Below are 16,660 nucleotides of genomic sequence, written 5' to 3'. Positions count from 1 at the left end.
GGTAGTCTGTTTGAGGGGTTGGGGAGGGACTAGAATGCGCATGTTCGGTTTCCTAAAGCAGGCCCACCTGGGCCATGAGTCAGGAAGCAGCATCACAGCTGGGTGCTGCTCAGAGACCGCCCACTGTTGGCCTCCGAGAGCGCCTCTTGGGAAGTGCCTCTGGGTCCAGAGTCGCACATGGACTCTTGCTCTCCGCTGGTCCGGCTGTAACGTGCAGCGATGCCATCTCTCACCCGCCTGAGCCTCCTGAGGTGGAACTTTTGTCCTGCTGGGGACAACTGGCAGAGTGCCTGTTCGAAGACCACCTTACCCCTCTCGTCACCTAGACTCACGTGTGCCAAGATGGCAGCCACATCTTCTCACCTGAGTTCACCGCTGGAAAACACCGCTCCTGTGTACGGGCTTTAGCAGGGGAGGGCTGAAGCCTGCTTCCAAGACCGTCAGCATCCGTTGGTCTGTGGACTTGGCCTGAGTTCAGGACACGTGGGGAATAGTTGAGCCCCGTGGGGCAGGTTTGGGATGTGCACAGGCACACTGAGAGCCACATTGGAGCCGTTTCAGTGTCGAGCGTGCTCCCTTCTCCCTGTCTGAGATGGTCGAAAAGAAACGAAGTAGCCCATAGAGAGGAAGGTGGTGGTGGTGGTGGTGGTGGTGGTACCTGTCTTCACCTGGAGCTTGGTCTGTAAGGGAAAGGGGGTTCCAGGAAGGAACGCGGGCCCTGGAGTTGAGCAGTCTTGATTTGAGTCTTGGGGGGCAGCCTCTTCCAGGCACCGCGCTCTGGACAGGCTCCTGAGCCTCATTTTCTCCCTTTCGCTCACCAGCGAGTTAGAAAGAGCTGACCCAGTGTGTCTACGCTAGCAGTAGGGTGGGCATCAAACAGTGGTTGTTGTTAGTGTGAATGAGGACGGGGCCTCTGGAAAGGATGCAGGTACGGGGATGCCAGATTTTGTGCCGGGAGCTGTACCTCTGCCCTCGTTTCATCCTGCCACGCCTCTGAGGGTGGTGGTGGTGGGGACTGCCTGGGGCTGGTTACTGGGAATCCCTAGTTCCAGCACAATGAATGTTTTTTTTTTCTTTAAGGCCTCGAAAATGATAATAGTTATTGTTTACTTCTGGTTTTGTAAATTGTAGAAAATTAGCAAAATATAAAAAGAAATAATTATCTTAATCTTACGACTTAGACAAAACATTTGTTATTTTGGAGTGTTTCTCTTGCCTTTTGTTATAATTTTATGGTGGATGAAGACATAGATATGTGTATATTATGTTATGTCATACTTTATTATATCGATGATTATATTTTTTAAAGATTATTCATTTATTTTTAGAGAGGGGAAGGGAGGGAGAGAGGCAGGGAAAGAAACATCAATGTGGTTGCCTCTCGCACACCCCCTACTGGGGACCTGGCCTACAACCCAGGCATGTGCCCTGACTGGGAATTGAACTTGGTGACCCTTTGGTTCGCAGGCCGGTGCTCAATCCACTGAGCCACACCAGCCAGGGCTTATATTGATGATTATATTATGGGTGGCAGTGTAGCATGGCAGTTAAACACATGGCTCTGGGTTCACACACCAGCTCTTACGTACTAGCTTTGTGATCTTCGGTAAGTTCCTTCACCTCTCTATGTCAGTCCTCCCATCCGTGAAATAGGTTTAATAACAGAAGCCACCTTATAGGCGTCTTAGGAAGATTGAATGAGGTAACAGTTGGTAAAGTACTTAGAGCAGTGTCTGGCCCACAGAAAACCCTTTGTCGGCATAATTATTATTAAAATCCCAATCACCATTGTTGTGTGTTATTACTGTTTTCTTTATAAACCTGATTTTAGCTGTTTTGTAATAATTACATTGCACAGACATACCTTAATTCACATTGACAACTTGCTTATCCTTTCATTACCTTTTTTAAAAGATTTATTTATTTTATTTTTAGAGAGAGGGGGAAGAACATCAATGTGGGAGAGATACATAGATTGGTTGCCTCTGCACACCCCCAGCTGGGGACCTGGCCTGCAACCCAGACATGGGATCGAACTGGTGACCTTTCGGTTCACAGGCCGGCACTCAATCCACTGAGCCACGCCAGCCAAGGCTCTTTCATTGTCTTGAGTGTGCTAGTGAGATAAGGTCCAGTATGTTGGCATCTTCAGTGTGAGACAGAACACAGCACATGCAAGAACCCTCTCCATCCCCTCCGATGTGTGCCAGGCCTTGATTCACATCTTGTCAGGCCGGTGCATTTCTTTTTCTTGGCTGTCGCCAGATTTTCAGGCATCAAGACCCGACTTTGTTCTTTTGCCCCTGGATTTCCGGCCTGGGAAAGCGTGGCCGCTTGGTCCTGCTCAGGGATACAAGTGCACTTTGTGCCTGTCAGCCGTACACCGACTGCAGGGTCAGGAGGTTTGTGGCTGAGCACGCAGCTGCTGGGGTCTCATCTGCAAATGAAAACCACCTGGCCGCCTGCTCAGGTCAGATGGAAGCCAGATGGGAGAAGTCAGGAGGGGGCACTGGGCTGGCTGGAGCAGCGTCCGCGTGTCATGTCATCTTTTCACATCCTGGGGCGGCTTTGGCCTTTAACCCAGCATGTCTTCCGGAGTCCAGATAGTTCCAGGATACAGGGTTTGCCCACTCAGGCCATGACCAGCCGAAAAGAGGTGACCCAGAACCTAGAGAGCTGATGTGCATGTCAGATCGGATGGAAGGGGAGGGACAACAGGTGGCTAAGTGGCCACCAGGGTGGAAACTTGAACTATCATGGAGAGTGGAGTGGGTAGGGAAAGTAAAGTAGCAAGTTAGATGGTAGCAAAGCCAGTGGGATTCACATGGCACATGGTAGGAGAGGGTTTTGTTTATCTTTTAAGATTTTATTTATTTTTAGAGAGGGGGAAGGGAGGGAAAAAAGAAGGGGAGCGAATCATCAATTGGTTACCTTGTGCACACCCTGGCTGGGACCTGAACTGCAACCCAGGCCTGTGCCCTGACTGGGAACCCAACCAGCGACCTTTCCTTTTGCCGAGGACGCCCGGCAAGGTGAGCCACACTGGTCTGGGCAGTTTTGGGATGTGAGCAAGGCCAGGGATTAAAACTGACAGAGTGAAAACAGTCCCCCCAGGAAATGTCTTGGCTAAGTGACAAGTTGATTAGGTTACCAGGCAACTTCTAAGGTGAATCATTTGCCGTGGAACGAAGGAAACAAAATTACCATAGGTAAAAGGTGGAAAAGTACTTTCCGTCTTTCTGTGGTCTAAAGGATCACAGCTGCCACCGGGTTTTGATTGTGCTTCAGAGAAGGAGAAGTTGGGAGTGTTGGCCTCTGGGCTTTGTAGACTACGGGGGTCGCTGAGTGAGAGGTAATGTATTCATTTTGGTCTCTAAACAGCCTTCACCTTGGGGCAATAAAAGTAGAAAAATATTCATCAAATAAATACCGGATAGAATGGGAGGGCAAAGGGAGGAGATAGCCCATTGGAACTGATTTACAACTAAGAGTAAAATCTCTGCCTTGAAAAGAAAAACCCCCTCACAGGTGGAAAGTACCAGGAGAGAAAGCCGACGTTGTGGATGTTTCCTTTCCCCTTTGCAGCCACCCCTGCGCAGGGCGCTAGTGCACACCACTAGTGCACGCCACTAGTGCACGCTACTAGTGCACGCTACTAGTGCACGCTGCCCTGCCTGCGGCTGGAGCAACTGGCTCCGCAGCCCTGACCGTACAGTGATTCCTTGGAGACGATTTGGCTTCCCATCTCAGTGGCCCGTGGCCCCGCCCCTTAACACTTACTCGATTGGCTGATAGGTTGGCTGGCTGGCAGCCCTCTGAGGGAAACCAGCGCAGTGCTGCCGCCCGCCTCCACACACCTGGTGCCTTGGAGGCACTCCTGCGCCCCCCACCCCTGGCAGAGGGGGTTGCACAGCCACCCCTGTGATAGCTCTGTCTTCACCCCTTTTCCCACATTGAAGAAAGCCAGGTATGAGTGTCATAATTAGAGAGCTGACATTGAGCCTGTTTTAATTCTTAAATATGAATGAAATACAAACTTTCTACTTCAACTACGGTTAGTTGTGAAATAGCTTAGTTGGTGCTAGCTTATCAAGAGTGGCACAGGGTTCTAGTTGAGGCCATGAAGCAGAGGAGCGGGGGGCTCCTGAGCTCCTGGGGCTGTGCCGAACTGGCCCAGGTAGCTGTGTGCCCCCTTCCGCCAGTTCTCAGCCGAGCTCTGGCTAGATGGCTGTGGTCCTGAACTTGGGGGGGGGGGGTGAGGTGGCATCTCTGGGGCATGTTTAAATTAACCCGATAACTGAACATCATTTAGCTGGACTGCAGCATCCACAAAATACTCTTAGGAAGGCAGGGGTTCTAGTGTTTCCAGCTTCCTTCTAGGCGATGTTGGTTCCCTCGAGGGTTAGGTCTGCTCCTTCTCGGTGCCTGTCGAGGCTAAGGTTCGATTTTCAATTCATCAGTATTTTTCTCTCCCACGTTAAAACAGAGCAACACCAAACAACTACAACATCCTTATTCCCCAGAGAGTGGTAAGAAGATTAGCGTGCTCCCCGCAAAGATGACTCAGTGAGGGCCGAGAGGGGGGCACCCCTGCGGGGGCCGCCGGATGTTGTGTGTGGCAGCTGCCATTATTGGGTCAGTGGAGATCTGATTCGAGAAAGCATATTCAGAATTAGAAGGTTTGTGTCTGGAAAATGAGGTAAAACTTAGTTTGTACACAGTGCAAGTCCTAGAGGATAACATTAACAAAATCTAACGGGCATGAATTTTTAGAGATGGAGAAACACTTTCATAAAAAATTTGGAGAGTTCAAGAATATAGATCAAAGGAGAAAAACAACCACTTACTCTCCCTACTCAAAGAGAGACACTGCTAACATTTTCTTTTAAATATGACCCTTTGGTTTGCAGGCTGGTGCTCAGTCCGAGCCACACCAGCCAGGGGCTACCATTTTCATATATTGTTTCTCTCCAGGGTTTGGGCTTTTTTTTTTTTCTTAGGTGAGATTCAAATTTTATATCCAACCTTGGTAATTTAACGTAAAGTAGATAGCTTCCCCCTGTTTTTAGGGACACTGTGCCAACATCATATACAGGCCGTGGGCATTTCCTTCTCGTTGGGGCGGCATTCCCGTGTCCTGCAGCACAGCAGCGGGCACCTCTGTGTGTGCGTCTGAGTGAGGCCTTGAGGGTGGCTTCCCAGGAGGGTGTGTGGGCCCGAAAAGCCTCTGAAACACAGCCGCCAGTCACTGTCCAAGAGAATTCTGCTCACTCATCTGCTCCGGCCCCGGCGCCCAGCCTGCTTTCCCGCTCTGCAGCCGCGGCACTCTGTGTGTGACGCCAGATCCGTCCCCTCCTCTCCCAGACGGCTCGCTGTCATCTGGTTCGCCCTCACTCGGCTGTTTCTTTTCCCCTCTGAGTACCTCCAGGCAGCCACATCTCGCCACCGGCACCTTTAAACTTTCTGTTGAACGAGAGCCTTGTTCTAGGTTTTCCTGCCCACGGTGCACATCCGGAACTCCATGAGGTGTTTGGGCACCCGGGCCAGGGCTGCGTCCCCTCCGCCACTTGTCTTCGAGGCGAGCCCGGCCAGCATTTTCCTCTGTCCCTCTGTCCTGTGTCCACTGCAACTGGCCTCTCTCCCCTCGACTCTCACATGCCCTGGGGAACCTCTGTGCAGACGGCTTGTCCGGGGGTTCCCGTGCGGCTTCCAGCTTCCTCCTCTGTGCCCACCACGTGGCCTCGCCACGGGCCCTGGACAAGGGCAGCGCCAGAGCCCAGGGCTGCCCCCTCACCCTCCGGGCCGAGGCCCCGCACTGCCAGTGCCGCCAGCCCTGGCACTCTTGTGTCTGGGCCTGTCGGCTGCTTTGTAGGTATAATATATTACATGTCATAAAATTCCCTGTTCTGGCGTACGGTTCCGTTTTGTGAACTTTGAGTACATTTGCAGAGTCGTGGAGCCACCCCCGATCCCTCTAAACGGCCTTTCCTCGCCCCACACAGGTCCTGTGTGCCCGGTGGCAGTTGCTCCCCATTGTCGCCGCCCCTGCGCCCACGAGTCTTTCTTCTCGGGACATTTCCTATAGATGGAGTCATGCGAGTTGGCTTTGAAGGAAATTATTTGATTCTGAAAGAACGCTTGTTGGAAAACATCTGGAAGAATGGGAGTCAAATTATTAGTAGTAGTTACCTTTGGGGAGCAATTACCTCTGGGCGGTGGGGTCACCGGGGGGCTTTGTTTCTCTGATGCTGGAGCTTGTTTCAGAGCCTGTGTTACATTGCAGCCAGGGGGAAAGGGGGAAAGGACACATCTCATTTGTGGGACACGCGGAAAAAAAGTATCAAGAGGATGAAAAAAATCCACTCAGAATTCTTCCTCTCATGGATAACAGTTGACTTTTGCGTGTGTTTACTTTTTCACTCTTGGAGCATATTTTTTAAATGTAGCTTTCAGATTTTTTAAGTTTTGCATCCTGCTTTTTCTTTCTGGCGTCACGTCCGTCTTTTTCTCACTTACATTGGACGCCTTTGCAAGCTTCCTGTAGGTGACTGTGCATTATTCCTTGTACAGTTGTCGTCCCTTGCTCGCCCTGGGGCACCGAGGCTGTTCCTGCTTTCTGTTGCTGGGACCGATGCGGAAAGGAACGGCTGTGCACACAGTCTGTGTGAGGCCTTCGCAGGATTCTGGGCCGGAGGCTCTGGACCTGAAGATAATTGTTCTCTCTCAATTTGGAGTTGTTCTTTTTTTTTCTTTCTTTCACAAAACTGCTTTCTAGGTCTCTGAATTTCACCTGGTTCTTGAAAGTGCACACTTTGGCCCCAGGATCAGGTCTGGATTTCCAGGAGGTGGCTCCTCTATGTCAGGCTGAGGTAGGAGGTGGGCAGGGGCAGGGGAGTGGGCGGAGAAGCCAGCCCAGGACCTGTGACGACGGCAGTGCCCTAAGGAACCAGGCTGTAGTACAGTAGTTTATTTTAGCAAGACCTTAGATTGATCATTGAGACAGGTCCAGGCATGTTCCATTTTCTGGAAATAATCCCTTTCTGTTCCTCCTCAGTTTCCAGTGAAGGTTCGTGTATTTGTGGGATTGGTGGTAGGGGCAGCACAGGTGTCGTCTGCGGGACCCCGGTTCTGGGGTGCAGGAACACTGGGACGGCAGCCCTGGTGGGTGTGCGGCCTTCGGAGGGGGAGGCCGAGGATGCTTCCACGGACGTCCCTTTCCCATCGGATACTCTCTCGCCAGTTTATCAGTGATCAAAACTGGAACAGAGGCTTTCAGCCTTCAGTACCTGGGGAATCCGAGGGGTTCTCTGAGCCCACCAGGCGTCTTATGCAAATGTTTGTGTGTATGGTGCATTTCTCTCGGGGGAGGGTCTGTCCGTAGCTTTCATCTCTCTGTCTCTGGCCTCCCGGGGTAGGAACCTTGCACGACCCCTTGAGCGCTTTGTGCCTTCCTTCGGGAGGAAGGCCATCCCTGGCACACGTCCCACACCGCAGCCACCCCACACCCACTTTGTGTCAGCCAGGCTACCCGGCCTCTGCACCTCAGTTTCCTCATCTGGGAAGTGCTAGGCACTGGGGAGGCGCTCCCCGTGAGTTTCGGCCCACGCGGTCTGTCTGGGCAGCCAGGGGTCAGAAACTGGCCGAGCAGCCTTGGGTCTTGCTCACAGCTGGCCCACGGGGGGTGATGTGAATGTGGTTCTATTGTATAGTATCTTACTTATCTCAAAAATGAGAATGGATTTAAAAAACCCTTCTCTTAAAGACATGCTCATCATAGAGAAGGGTTTAGTTACTTTAAATGTTTTGGGGGTGGCAGGGGAGGGGACGAAATCAGACCAGTGCTAGACGCGGGCACACTCATACCCTGCGTGCTCTGGGAGAGTGAGTGCAGAGAGCTCAGGCCGCTTTTGGGCAGCTGGTGTGGGGGCACTTTCCACAGACAGAGGAGCCGTATTTTTATGATGTGCAGAAGGCAGCCAACCCAAAGCCAGAAGCAACGGAACTTTCCCCAAAACAAACCAGAGCTGGAGAGTCCAGGGTGCCCAATGGCATCGCCCCGGGAAACCAGCGAAAGCAGTGCCCCAAGCTGCAGGGTGTGGCGGTGGGTTCTGAGGACCATGTGTTGTTTCGGTCCTTTCACCTGGTTGCTGCAGAGCTTCGTTTAGGGGTTTGTTTTGTTTTTCTGCTCCTCTTCCCTTAGAGGGGCTTCCCTGGACCGACCGACTGCACGTGAGAGAATGCTCACCTAGGCCTTGAAGCTTGCGGGAGGCTGGCCTAGATGGGGCTTAATGCAAGGGAGTGTTGATTTAAATTTTATGGGACATTTCAAACAGGTAGTACAATGAGCCCCATTTACTTACGTGGCCAGTCTTGTTCCGGCTGTACCCACCCACTCCACCCTCCCCTGGCTTCCTCTGATTTAATGTTAATGAGCAGTCTGGGTCTCTCCGTGCTGGCAGCAGAATCCCCTACACCCTGTGCTGAGACCTGAACGATAGTGTGAAAGGGGCGAATGTGCCCATCCCCACTGTCCAGTCAGTGGCTGCTTCTTTTTAAAAGTTTTTTAAACAAGTTATTTCTTTTCAGAGGGGAAGGGAGGGAGAAGGAGAGGGAGAACAATGTCAGTGTGTAATCAGTTGCCTCTTGCACGTCCCCACCTGGGGACCTGGCCAGCAACCCACGCATGTGCACCGACGGGGGATCGAACCGGTGACCTTTCGGTTCGCAGGCTGGTGCTCAGTCCCCTGAGCCACACCAGCGAGGGCTGGCTTGTTCTTTATAGACATGCCGGGTGCTCAGGGGCGTTAAATGAATGTGCTCTGGCTACTCCTACTGGGCCAATGGGGCCTTTCTCTTTCTGCCTTGAAGTGCTTCTCTCCCTGGGCTGGCTGGGCAACAAAGCTGAGTCCCAGAGAAAATGCAATGTTCCTGAGTACACCGCCCACGCCCACAGTACTTCCTGGTAAAGTTCTGAAGCACTTGAACTCCTGTGTGCTCAGGTCACCGGTGTGCCACGTGTCCCACCCTCCGAATTCAGGGCGTGGAAAGACCCCAGGCTGTGACCAGTGGTGAGCTAACTGGGATCCACTCTTCTATAACTTTCATTCCTGCCAGTTACTATATCATATATATATTTTCTAATCATATTAACTAGCCTTTGAAAGTTTGGTTTTTATTGTAATGGTCTGTCTTAAGGGTGAACTAGAATAAATCAGTAGCGTTGGCTGCAGTAACACCTATGCAGGTCACTGTGCCTAGGGGACCTCGGCTGGGACGGCACCCAACTTTGCCTGCTCCCACTGTTCACTGGCGCACACCGCATGCTCTGGCACGTGGCTGCTCCTTGCTCCGGGCCCGGTGGTGGCCATCCAGAACAGCTGGCATTGGCCTGGACTGAGGTTTACCCCTTCACTGTGAGGCAGGGTTGGCTGAGCTGCCAGGGATGGATTTCAGGAGAAATGCTTAATCTACATAAGAGCAAATTGTCTTTACATCCTCTCTCCCAGCATCTATTTCTAACACACATTCATTACAAGTATATCCTTTATTAAAGTGTTTCCTGAATGATTGTGCCTGGAAGTACTTTCTAAGCAGCTTATTGGACTTGTCAGTAATACATGTGTGTTTTACTTTGTCTGTTGGCAGAATTGGCAGCACCCCCTGCCTGGTCGCGCCCTGGCCCGCATTGTCATTCCTGGGCAAAGGATGTGATGGCAGTCAGAGAGGCTGCTGAAGTACTAGGTGTTAGGACCTTGGTTCCCTCAAAAACAAACACAACAACCGCCACAGATCCCAAGGGCTGAATCTAGCAGGAACAAGGGTGAAGATAGTGGTGCGTAATAAAGCACCTGTTGAGGGTGGGATTGACCCCAGGTGAGTGGTCTCAGAGTTGTGCGGTGGGCAGGACACAGGCAGAGCCTGGAGCGTTCAGCCGGGAAGGGAACGGCTGGTGAGGGGGACGTGATGGCTGCCTTCAGTCACGTGAAGGGGTGTTGGTGGCCAAGAACTCGCACACCTTTGGGATGGCTGTAGAGGGCAGAAGGGCTGTCAGCAGGCGGATGGTGGAGGTGCAAGGAAGAGCATTCATTCCGCAGCACTGCTGCCCCGGCGCCTGGCGAGTTCCCTGCTCTGGTGATGGCCCAGCAGAGGCCAGAAGACGCAGGGCTTTAAGGGTTTTCTAGGGCAAGCGGGACTCCGCGGTCACTGCATTTCTGTGCTTCCGTAGGGCTCAGGCTTGACTAGTGGTGCCATTGTGCCCCACGTTAATGCGCACGTGTGGTTGTGCCCCACGGGAGAGGGGCTGCGGTCGGTGGGGTGGGTCCTGACTGCGGTTCCCGCCAGAGCGGAGCGTTTGCGTGCGCAGGCAGCCCTGCCCTTTACCCCGCCTTTCCTCGTGGGCGTTTCGGGAGCACCCGCCAAGGGACGCGTTGTTCCCTGTCTCTGACGGGCCAGCCGAGGCCAGGAGACTCCTTTCCCACAGGCATCCCTTCTCCGGGATGTGCCGCCACCCTTCATACCTTGAACTTTTGTGGTCTCGTGTGGAGCTCGCTGATTTCTGCTTCCTGCGAGAATGAATCCTGGCTGATGAGTAAATCTGTTTCTCATCATCGATTGGAAACGGATTCCTGCCCCTGCCCCCTTGCTCTGGATTTAATCTTCCTGTAAGAGTCAGCTAAGTTTTCCCTCCGTCGGGGGACGTCCCAACTTTGTCCAGCTGCCCACTGTTGGTCATAAGGGAAACCAAAAGGAAGAGAGCCGGGCAGCCCTCGCTGGTGACCTTGAAGGCTGCCCAGGGCCCGTCAGCCTCCGGCGGGGGGTCAGGCACACATCTGTGCTGTTCCCTCCTTGGAGCAGCTGGAGTCCCGGTCCTTGCACAGCAAATTCTCCTTGCGTACAGCGTCACTAGTGAAGCAGCACAGGAGGGCGGAGAAGGGAGAACGGATCCGGTTCCGGTTCCCCATGTGCGCTCGGGCGAGTCCGGGGCCTCAGAGGCCATCGGCGGGCAGCATCTTCCCAGCACCCTGGTGTGCTGCTCTGCCCTGAGACGCTTGGGAAAGCCTCCTCGCTCCACTCAGCGCGCTCTGGGTTTCCTTAAGTTTACTTCCTAATTGAATTTTCTCATTAAGTCCTGCTTTTCCCAGAGCCGTAGGCCAGCAGTACACTTTGGAGGCGGTAGGAGACCGGCCAGCCCCATTTCTCTGTGTTCTCCGACTTCACTGAGGCGTAGCCGAAGTGCACCGAGCGGCACATGTTCCGAGTGGACAACTGGATCGTTTTTGTTTGTTTTATGATAACACAGACCATCTGTCGCCTGCGCTCCCATTCCTCCCGTGTCTGATCCCGCTCTCCCCAGCCCCCCAGCCCCCGAGTGAGCAGCGATTCCAGCTGGCAGAGCTGTCACAGGCGTTTCCGTAAGCATTCCCACGATCCTTTAAGTGAGGAGCGTGACCTCGGAACCATGTGCCCGGTCCCCTCCCTGGTGTAGGAGGGGTGGGAGGTAAGAACAATACCGGGATGGATGGGTTCCCTGTCTGGGGCACTGCCGGAAAGCTGAGCGCTTGCAGGCCATCCAAACACTGGCGCTCTCCTGGGATCCGAGGGTTATGGGGTGGGGGCGGGGGGGGGGCAGTGAATTGATTTCTGCCTTCATGGTAGAGGAACTTGCCCAGCAGAACGGCCCCCTCTGCTTTTTCCGAGCTCTCCCGTGGTGCCTCGCATTCGTTTTGGTCACGGAACTTCTGAGCTAAGTATAAGAAAATTGGCAGATTAAAGCAAAGATGTTTTCTCTTTGTGTCGTGAGGCTCTCCCTCTGGTGAGTGCCGAGGCTGGCTCTGCTGAGGTCCCTGGTAAACAGTTGACTCCCTCCCTCTGGGCCGGGGGGAGTGTGGGGAGGGTGCGGTGCTGGTTTTGGAATACTAGAAGGCTGTCTTGCTGTGACAGTACCTGGAGTAAGTCTCAGTGCCCGTCGTGTTTCGTCCCTAGTCCCTTTTCCAGTGGTAGAGAGTCACCGCCCCGTAGCAAGCCTTTCAGACTGTGCAGAAGGTGCACAACTTCTTAGGCTGGCCGATTTTGCATTCTGTATTTATTCCTGTGACTGAAAGACAGGAAAGAATTGATGTTACCATTCATTTCCTTTACTGGGGCTCACTTGCATCCTGCGTAGCTCCGGCTGTGGTGTAGGTGAGAACTTGCTAACTGGAGGTGATGGGGGTAATGACACCTCAGCCTTGACTCAGTCAGTTCCGTGTCCTCGAATTTCTCAGAAGCAAGTAATGAGAGCCAGGGTGACATTACTTATATTCCTGGAAGACTTGACTCACTTAAAGGCCCATATTATAAGACTCTTTGCTTTTAATAACAATCATTAGAGAATTTATATGCCTGGATGAGAAGCAGTTTTATCTGTCACAAAATGGCAAAATGTTATTCTGGGAAGTTGAGCAATCAGATTCATAAAGAATCGTCAGCCCTAACTGGTGTGGCTCAGTAGGCTGGGCATCATCCTGCAAAGTGAAAGGTCACTAGTTCGATTCCGGGTCAGGGTACAGGCCTGGGTTGTGGGTTCAGTTCCTGGTCGGTGCACGTGTGGGGGGCGGCCCGTGGATGTTTCTCTCTTACATCGCTGTTTCTCTCCTGTCTTTCTCCCTCCCTTCCCTTCTCTCTTAAAAAAAAAGGGGGCGGGGAGAAAGAAAAAAGAATTGCCATATAAACCATGCTTGGGTTTCTGCTTTGTAGAAGTCTGTGCTGAACAGGCCCAGCCCTCAGGCCCTGCGGGCCCTGAGGACTTCGGGTGCTCACCGTCGCCACCATGCTGTGGATGCGCTAGGTCCAGGACTATTTTCTAGATCTTGGCTGAAGGCCAGAAGCTTTTATTTTGAAATTTTAGATTATATCCTTTCACCTTTTTTCCTCCCTTCCTCTGCTCTGTTGACCTAACATGCACAATTGACGGAGCAGTGACCGTGTCCCAGGTATGTGCTGAGGGCTGTGCTTGTACAGGGATCGCCCCCACGTGATCCTTTAAAATAACAGTGTGAGTCGTGTGTTCTTATTAACCCCCTTTTGTAGATTGGGAAGCCTGAGGCCCAGAAGAGTTCAGTAACTCGCCCAGGGTCAGACTGCCAGGACCTGGCAGAGCCGGGACTCGAATGCAGCCGACCTCTCTCAAACCTGTATCCCTAGCTGGAGTGCTGTCACTTGCCACTCGGCTGTGGATGCTAAGTCACCAGCTCCTCTTTTGGAGACTGGCCGACAGAGAGGTGGCTGTGGTTCTCAAGATAAGAAGGGGAGCGGTGCAGTGCAGGGCAGTGATTAGGGACGTAGGCTTTGGGGTCAAGCAGACCCGACCTGCTTTCGCCTGTCACCTCCACCGCTGATGACACATGTAACCTGACCACACTGTGTGTCCCAGTCTCCACATCTGACAGAATACCAGTACTAACCTCTTAGCATTGTTTTTCAGATTGAATGAGCTGTTGGCATATAAAGCTTTTACACCAGTGCCTTAATAAGTTTTAGCTGCTGCTTGTATTAATGCACTTTAAGCCCTTAAGTCTGAGCCTGCCGTGGAGTAACAGCTCGACGCAAGCTGCGTTGCGGGCCAGCCTGCTTTAGGTGGTGGTGCGAGAGATGACGGTGAGAGTGGTGCGCCCGGTGTCTGGGGTGGTTCCTGGTGATCAGAAAGGCATCTTAGAATTGCAGCTGCTGCTTCCTTTTCTTTGGGTGGGTTTTTTTTCTTTTCTTTCTTTTTTTGTTTTTGCTCATTAAAGGACTTTAAACCTCTTACTCAGCCACAAACTGTCTTGAGGCACAGCACTTAGCATTTGAGGATGGAGAGGAAGAAGGCTTTGAGCTTGAGAAGATGTCTTGTTGGCAAGATGGTCGCCGACTCTAAGGAAACTGACTGTTGATGGAGGAACAGTGTTGTCGCTCCTAAAGATCACTTTCCTCTCGCCCAGAAGAAGCAAAAAGGGGCGGCCCTGGCCGATTTCACTTGCAGCCTCTGGTTCCATAGCTGCCCAGCTGCATGCTTTCGGGTAATGTTAGCCGCCTAAGTGGAGGTGTGGTGTGCGTGTTTTACTTTCATGTAGGTGCTTTCGAATCTTGTGCCCCCTAGAACTAAACCGTGTTAAGAGCATGGTGATGACACTTCTTTTTCTTGAACTCTTAATATGTTTTAGGAACTGTGGTAGGGTTTTTGGTTTTTTTATACAAATACTTTGTTATTGTACTCAAAACAACACTGCAAGATAGGTATCAACATTATTATTATTCCCATTTAACAGATGAAGGAGTTGAGGCTCAGGAAGGGGAAGGACTTGTTCAGATCTCCATTGCTAGGAAGTAGCGGATGAAGGATTTAACCCTTGTCGTCTTCACTTCTCATGTGTTTTTGTTTTGTTTTTTGCCAACTGAAGACTGGGAAGGTGGCCTGTGCTAGGTCTTAGATACAGAAGGACCTCACTTTTAGTCTTCCTCCTGCCCGGGGGTTTCTGACCACGGGTTCTGACCTCTGGAAGTGGGGAAGCTCTGTGACAGGCGTTGGGTTCAGTTTACACATTTATCACAGATTGTGGATGTTGCATTGTGCTTGTCTGTCACCAACATACATTAGAGCTTCGGTGTTGCGACCGGGGGTGCGAGAGGACAGGCCAGCCCTCGGTGCAGGGTCTGTGTCTGCTGTGTGCCCACAGCTGACGGTGCGCAGGGCAGCACCGTAATTGTACGCAGCAGCAGCCTGGGAGCCGGGGGGTGGGGTGGGCAGGCGGAGACTGGCCAGCCGTCCACGTTTGTGGGCATCTGAAATGGGAGCTCGGGGCCTGAGGGGAGAACCCGGCCGAGTGCTTCCCTGGTGCCTGAACGCCGTGTTCTTTTCCTCGAGGCTCCCGAGGGCGTTAGGTCCCAGGGCAGCACTGCGTCTTCCAGACGAACCACTTGGACTGGTGGGGCCTTTGTGTTCTTCCAGGATCCTTTAAGTGTTGCTCCTTTCCACCAAGACTCGTCTCGTCTATTTGCGCTGTTTGCAGGGGGGACCCAAGGTCTCCCCCACAGCTTTGGAAGCCACGTGCAGTGTGTGATTGGTGTTAACCTGTGGCCAAATGCTCTGGATTCGTCCAGGCCGTATTATAAATCGTTTCGGGGGGCTGGCCTGTATGAGTTGGCTTCTGCTTCTGTATGAAAAAGTGAGTTTTTTTCCTTAGCCTTTGTCAGTGAACATGTTGGATGATGGGTTTTTTTTTTTTCCAAACTGTTTATTTTTTTAACTCTTATTTGGAATACAGGGACACTCTGTTTCATCTTCTTCGACTTTTGCGAAGGGCTTCTTGAGTTTCTCGTGCCACCGAGGTAGAAGTGGGCGGCACGTATGTCCACTGAAGACATCTCAGGGTGGCCCCTAACTATGTGTCTGTCCGCCAGCCGACAGAGTGGAGGGGTCAGCCACTCGTTACGTGAGACCGGCCAGGATCGTGCAGGGGCAGCAGCCGTAGACATCTGTGAAACATTAGTGACCAGACAATAGGTAATGGCGCCTCGCGGATCTTCTGAAGGGGTCCCGAAACCGCCGGCCAGAGAAGCTGTCCCAGAGCGGCTTTCGTGTTTTTGAGAAACCCATCTGTCAGTGATAGTGTTGGCGGGAATCGTCTGTGACTCAAGGTGACAGGAGACGTCAGAATTGGGGAGCTGGTGGAATCGTCCAGCATTTGCCCAGCCTGAGGGGAGAGGCTCGCTGCCCCTTTCTCCTTTTGTGAGCTAGCAGGTTGTTCTCTAGAAGTCATTTGAAATAAGTTTTGTCTTAGTTTGGGTTAACGCTCTCTAGGGGCTGTTTGGTTACGGTAGGAAGGCCTGTGTGTTCTGTGTCCTGCTCTGTCATTCAGTGCTCAGGGTCTGGGACAAGTCACTGAACTTTCCTGAGCCCTGGTTTACGTACCTGTAGAGCTGGGGTGGTAGCGCCGTGGCAGGGCCCTCCCAAAACCCACGTGGGTGTGCCCAGTTTATGGTGTGTCGTTAGCAAATGTTGGTTTGTTCTCCCTTTCGAAAGTGGTTTACATTTTGGATATTTAGTATTCTTGATGAAGAGCCATTAATTTGGAAACTAAAATAAAATTATATAGATGATACATAAATGTTCTTTAAAATACTATTGTTAATAATTTCATTAAAAATGTTTTTTTAATATCTAGCTCCATTCTTAACAATTTGACCTATGATTAAACTGTAAGCAGATGGAAAGCCCTAAACTGTATAATCAAGAAACTTGTTTTCTGGTCCTGGTTCGTTTGCTATTTAGTGATGTGATCAGTCTCAGTTATGGATAAGTCTGGGCCTCCATTCTCTTCATTTTAAAAAGCAGTTGCTGATTAGATTAGTTTCTAAGGCCCCTTTAGCTGAACATTTCTGTGATCCTGTGCTTTAAAATCTGGAGGGGTAGAGGGAGGCACACCCCGCCGGCTCCTTAGCAGAGCCAAGAGCAGTGTGCGAGAAACCTGGCAGGCAGCACCCGGAGCCGGGGACCTGTCAGTTGTCCCCTGACCCAGGGTGTTTCCCTGCATAAAGTCGTCCCCTCTGCTCAGCCCGGCAGAGTCACAGAAAGCAGCAGAAGTTGCCTTAGGGTTCCGAGTTCTGAGTGGGCTCCAGGTCGGCAGGCTCTCTGAGTTACCAG

At 52.0% G+C, this 16,660-nt stretch overlaps 1 protein-coding gene and 1 long non-coding RNA gene across 3 annotated transcripts in view; one reads left to right on the top strand and one right to left on the bottom strand.

The window, feature by feature from the left end:
- Positions 1–16,660, top strand: part of CAPZB (capping actin protein of muscle Z-line subunit beta) — a 122,199-nt gene that overhangs the window by 28,170 nt on the left and 77,369 nt on the right. The window lies entirely within an intron of this gene.
- LOC118500523 lies at positions 1,417–5,179 on the bottom strand. Its single transcript, XR_004903085.1, has 3 exons — positions 4,949–5,179; positions 2,955–2,959; positions 1,417–1,503 (listed from the first exon to the last, which is right to left on the bottom strand). It is a non-coding gene; the product is annotated as an uncharacterized LOC118500523 (long non-coding RNA).

This window comes from Phyllostomus discolor, chromosome 5, assembly GCF_004126475.2.
Source record: "Phyllostomus discolor isolate MPI-MPIP mPhyDis1 chromosome 5, mPhyDis1.pri.v3, whole genome shotgun sequence".
Lineage (NCBI taxonomy): Eukaryota > Metazoa > Chordata > Mammalia > Chiroptera > Phyllostomidae > Phyllostomus > Phyllostomus discolor.
This window is presented reverse-complemented; position numbering and strand designations above follow the sequence as displayed.